Source organism: Mus pahari, chromosome 12 (genome assembly GCF_900095145.1).
Source record: "Mus pahari chromosome 12, PAHARI_EIJ_v1.1, whole genome shotgun sequence".
Lineage (NCBI taxonomy): Eukaryota > Metazoa > Chordata > Mammalia > Rodentia > Muridae > Mus > Mus pahari.
In genome coordinates this window covers 39440914-39447258 of record NC_034601.1, presented here as the reverse complement: position 1 = coordinate 39447258, position 6345 = coordinate 39440914, and positions in this window count along the sequence as shown.

The window sequence follows — 6345 nt, the reverse complement described above, 5'->3', positions numbered from 1 at the left end:
TCATGCTTGGAAAACGTGTAGACTGTAGAGAAAGACTCACTGACACAGATAGCCATCAAATATGTAAAACCTTACATACCTTAGTAATCCAAGAAATGCATATTAGAATAACTGTGAGGTACTATTAAATAGAAAAAATGATGTCCTTTGTTACCGCATGCATGTGCGTGTTCACATATAGACACACACACACACTCATCTTTTATAGTCCTTAAAATAGGAAATAAGCCTGGCTTTGTTTCACACATGTAATCTTAGCACTCAGAGACTGGGTTAAGTGGATTTCCTTGAGTTTGGGTTACAATCTGGACTACATAGCAAGAAAGCAGAAAATGGGAAATTATAGTGATTGCACTATAAGCTTGTAAGAATTGTTTTCTAATAGTTTGTTAGTAGAATTTTCTCCCCCTAAGAATTTTATGCTGATGTCAAATGTTTAAAGCAAATATTAAAAACAGAATTGTATTGGCTAAGGGTGATGATAGGCCCTGCCATTAAGGCCTGCTGCTCTAGGTCCCATGAATGGTTCCAAAGCCCATACTTGGGAATAGTTTGAAATTCTAAGTGTAAATAAATATGAGCAATATTTATATATAATATAAATAATATAAATGATATTAAAAATAGATAATAAGTAATGTCATATTTTACATTATGGTGGGTTTTTTAAAGATTTTATTTTATTCTATCCAATGTCTACTAGTGTTTTGCCTGGGGGGGTGGGGAGAGAGAGAGAGAGAGAGAAGCATTACATGCTACCTGATGCCCATGGCAGTGAAAAGAGAGCCTTGGGTCCTGTGGAACTGGAGTAGCAGATGCCTGTGAGCCACCATGTGGGTGTTGACAACTGTACCCAGTCTCTCTGCAAGAGCAACAAGTGTCCAACTATAGGCTCCTCTCACCAGTCCCCTAATGTTGTGCGCCCCCTCGATCAGCAAGGAAGACGCAACCACTAGTTCTTCTAACAGCAGTTTATTCAGGAACCTTGAACAATCTTCTCCCTCTTCATCTCCCTCTTCATCTCCCTCTTCATCTCCCACGAACCCCGGGAAAAGCCCAATATGTATGCATTCACGCCAACCAATCACACCAGGCAACGTAGCTTTGCCAGGTGAGTGAGCTCAGCCAATGATCAGCAGGGATAACAGCAGCAGCCAAATAAGGATTAGTTTATTATAAGAACTCTCTTCCTGTAGGCACCGTGTTGGGGTGTGGTCCCAGGGGCTGTGGCTCCCCACAGTTCCCCCTGTTTTATATTAAAAGGCGCAAGCAACACAATGGGCAAAGATAGAGGTCTGGTCCCTGGTGTGCAAGACATGGGACATTGTACTGGCATCACCCACAAACTCATCACCTGTAGTGACCCAGACCCATCCCATACCAATTTTCCCAGGGGAAGGATCTTGGGTACAACCTTCATGCACTCAGACATGTCTTCCAAGGGCTGCTTCACAGCATTCAAGCTAACCCTCGTGCAGTGCTCAGCCTCGAATCCCGAGTGTGATGATCAGAAGAAATTTAACTTTTTATGGCTGCAAGCAAGCTACATGGGTGAAGGTAGAGGTCTAATTCCCCATATGCAAACATAGAGGCCTTACACAAAGCCTTCCTCCGGGCTTACCACCCAGGGAGGCCTTGGCCAGCTCCCGTGTCATTTTTCTGGGGGAGGGACACTTGGACACTTAACCCTCAAGCAATTAGACATGCCTTCCAGAGGACACCAAACAGGTCACTAGCTGTCCCCTGTGCAGTGCTTAGCCTTGCATCCATGGCAAGATGAAAAAATGGCAAGGCTATTTCTTTATGGCAGCAAGCCAAATTTGGGAAGACTGTCCTGCCTCCACCACTGCAAAGGCTTGAGCAACCATGGCAGTAGTACGAGCCTGGCTACGCTGTAACCGACACATACACCACAGACAAAACATGCACACAGCACACAGCAAAAATTCCCCAGAAGACCATCCCTCCCCAATCCTTGAGGAAGCTGAAGGTCCTCTGGATCATCTTCAACCACTGCTGAGCGATGGCAATCTCCACACGGGTGTTCCTGTTTTGCGGGACAAATTAGTTGCACGAGAAAAATTCTGAAACTGCACAGAGGTTACACTTAGCATTATGATTTGAATATATGGAAGGCAGTATTTTGGAAGCACCATTTACACCTGACACAAAGACTAATTGCTCCAGAATATCTACAGTANGAATCCAGTTTTCAGCTGAGAGTTAACAAGGGAGTTGAGCCATCTGCTTTGATTTAAGTAGTAATGAGGGCAGCTGGCCCAAACATGGGTCTGGGTCTCCACTGTCTTAAACTTCCCTCCTCACTCTCTTGTGCTTTAGTCTCTTTGCTCCTCTGCTGACTTCTCATTTGCATTTTTCTGCTTCTGCTGCATGAGCCTTTACGATACCGTGGACATAATTTTAGACGTCTCACAGGAGCTGCAGTAGTTGGCCTTGGGTGATTGGGAAAGCAATCTTTTTAAGATTAAGACCCAGCCTGGCCACAGGAAAACTTTTCTAACTTGGCAGCATACCCTCCACTCCTGTCTGCCAGGCAAGATTTAATTAAAGTCCAAATTGCTAGCAGCTGCACCAATGTTCTTACTTTCATTTTTTCTGCTGCAATCTCCTCCTGCTCCCTTCACTTTAACTTCGTCCCTGCACTGGGCACTTAACTTGTCCTTATACCAGGAACTTTACTTGTCCCAAAAACTGGGAGCTTTCTGTTACATCTCCTTACCGAGAACCTTGTTAAATCGTCCCTGCTCCGGGATCCTTAAAGGCCTTACTTTCCCCGAGGTCTTTCCCCAAACTCCTGGGGTTGTAAATCTCACTTACCGAGAACTTACCCTGCCGGCAGACACTGACTGCTGAAAGTTCTGAACTCTTCGGTGGGGGAGTTGGGTCCCCGTACGGGCCACCATTTGTTGTATCTGCTCTCTTGGCCAGCAAGGAAGACACAACCACTAGTTCTTCTAACAGCAGTTTATTCGGGAACCTTGAACAATCTTCTCCCTCATCATCTCCCTCTTCATCTCCCACGAACCCCGGGAAAAGCCCAATATGTATGCATTCACGCCAACCAATCACACCAGGCAACGTAGCTTTGCCAGGTGAGCGAGCTCAGCCAATGATCAGCAGGGATAACAGCAGCAGCCAAATAAGGACTTGTTTATTATAAGAACTCTCTTCCTGTAGGCGCCATGTTGGGGTGCAGCCCCAGAGGCTGTGGCTCCCCACACCCTAAGACATTTTTTCTTTTTAAGATTTTATTTATTCTATGTACACTGTAGCTGTCTTCAGACACTCCAGAAGAGGGCATCAGATCTCGTTACAGATGATTGCGAGCCACCATGTGGTTGCTGAGATTTCAACTGAGGACCTTCAGAAGAGCAGTAGGTACTCTTTGCCACTGAGCCATCACCACCCACCCACCCACCCGCTTTGTTTTTTGTTTTGTTTGGTTTTGGGTTGGGTTGGGTTGGGTTTTGTTTGTTTTTTGTTTTTCGAACAGGGTTTCTCTCTGTAGCCCTGCCTGTCTTGGAACTCACTCTGTAGACCAGGCTGGCCTCGAACTCAAAAACCTGACTGCCTCTGCCTCCCAAGTGCTGGGATTAAAGGTATGCTCACCACTGCCTGCCCCTAAGATATTTTCAGAAGGAGTTTAGAAAACTGTAATCTGTTGAGATTATACATTTATACATGTGGAATGTTCTGGAAAATCCTAAAAAGGTAGTAAAGTGATTAGTTTTCATCAGTAAGACAAACTTTTTTTTTCATTGACTTTTTATTTTCTATTTAAAAACAGAAATTATTACAATGTTGAGGGAAAAATGCTTTAATACTAAAAAAAAAAAATCCAAACCACTGATGACTGTGTATGTGTATGACAGACAGACAGACACTCTGTTCTTATGAGGCAGTATATTCTGAGGCACATACTTCAGGACTCTTCATTAAGGCCTTTCAGCTCTAACCCCATGCCTCTAACCATGGTGCATGCTATACCACTATCACTATGGGCCAATACATGGAGAATAACTTCAAAAGAGACTACCTTTCTGCTCCCTTATTTTTAGTTAACAACATTGTTCTTCATTGTACTGGCAGTTGGTCCCTAACTCTTTCTTACTGGATCCCAGAAGCACCCACAGTAGTACCAGCAGTGTCTCCTTGGTGACCTGTGTCCTAATTCTGCAGATGTCTTCCTCTAAAAGTCTACCTTCTCATAGCCCAAGTTCCTGGTCTTGTTCCCCCAGCTCCAAGAACAGTAACTGAAAGTCACTTGTGCTAGTGCACTTCTGTACTTTTGCACTTCAGCTCTCAAATGTTGATTTAACCTACAATCTTTTAAAATGTGTTCCTTTTTACTAAAGGTCTCTAACAGATAAGATATTCGGAACCAGAGGTGGTCCCGGGGAACAGCTCCCTCAATATTGGATTCAGTGATATGATCATATTATTACCTTGTAACACAATACCAATCTTTCTCATTAAGGCAATGGAATATATATAAGTCTGCGACATGCTGTATCATCATGCTTAATCACATAAGGTTGACTGGGATGAAGAACTTCCTGAAGTTCACTGGGAACCAAAAATAAGTAGCAGTGATGCTTCTGGATCAACTGGAGAGCCTAAGAAAATGGCAAGCTGGGGTCTCTTGGCTCAAGTCGAAACCAGAGCTGCTGTGGTAACTGCAGATGTTTCACTAGCTTGTTCGAATTTCCCACAGACACGGACTCAAAACACAACATTGTGGGTTGCAGAATTGTAACTTAAGTAGCATTTTGTGTGTGCTCATAAGCCTCATATGTAAATACGATTAGTTACAAGAAAGATTTTGCACCTTGGTATGGGGACCAAGTACTAGGACTTATGAAAAGCTAAGCTCTTGGGACTGCCTATCTGCCTGTGTCTGAAGAGACCCTACAATAAGCTCAAGACCCACCCCAGCTGCTTCTCATTACCTCAAGGACTCTCTCTAGATGCAGATTTGGATTTGTTCTGAGGAACCAGGTACAAAGTCTGGCACAAAAGGAAATAGCTTATACTCCAAAGTAATTACAAAGTGTTGCTCATTTTTAGTGACAGAAACTCAAGTAACTCTGAGATTTATTAGGTCAGAGAAAATGGATATAAGGCAGTGAACTAGATAAAATGTGCTGATATGGAAGGATCTGGAAGCCAAAAGTTGTCTAACTATGCTCTTTGCTGATTGAAGTGAACCAGCTGGAACCTATATTCAGTCAGGCTAACTGCCAGAATTGGGATAATGACGAGGGTAAGATCCAAAGAATTAGGGAATTGGAATGTGGTCTGAGTGTTCAACTCCAATGGTGTAGCCTTCAAGAGAGTTCAGACACAACTCCCCGTGCTGAGGCACTGTGAAATGTATTGATGAGAGGGTGACAGTGTCTTTGTGATGGCTGTCTTCAGTATGTCAAATGGTAGTAATTGATACTGCTACAGAACTGAGCTCCAAAGTTTCAGTGGGAATGGTAGGGTCCCATAGAGACAAAAGTCAGTAGACAATGGTTGACTATAAGAAACAAAGTTGCTGCATTGTTTTGACCACTGGTAGCTGATTGATCAGGGTGTGTGGAAGAACTAAATAGATCACAGCCTATTAAAGCATTATTTTGCCTGTTATAGGGACTAGGAAGCTGGTTTTAGCACCAACATATATATAGTCTTAATTTCCATATTTAAGTTGAACAAGATAGAATCTTTGATGAACAGTGAGCAAAGGACAGTGTAGTAACACGAAATTGAAGATGTATAAACTTTGTTGGTGTCTGGTCCTCACCACCCCTTAACATTGCACCATGGTAGTTGAGAAAGCAGTGGAAGCAAGAAGTTCAGTCTCTCTGTGATCTTTCCACACAGTCTCTCCAATTGGATTGCCCAGACTGTTTTTCCTGGGAGCTGGAATTCATTATCTGCAAAAGCTGGTGCTGTAAGGCCTCTTGGGGGTCAGACACAGACGGAAGTTCCATTATACTCTACTGACAAAACAAGTTGTATGGGCAAATTCCAGGAATGAGGAAATAGATTCCATCTCTCTTTGGAGAAAGAAGTATCACTAGGCAGCGTGTGCACTGGGTGTTGTGATCCATTCATTAGAGGCCATTTTTAACAAGTTACTGTAGCATGGTAGGAGATATTTCATTTCAGACACTAACCTGGGGCCCATGTGCCGTGTTCACTTTGGGATAACTATGAATGTGGTCCAAACACATAATTATAAACTTGCTTAAAACATTTGTGAGGCATTTTTGTAAATTTTATTTGTATTATTTATGTTTAACTCAGTTGTGTGGTTCTCAAGTGTGAACCTTGTAG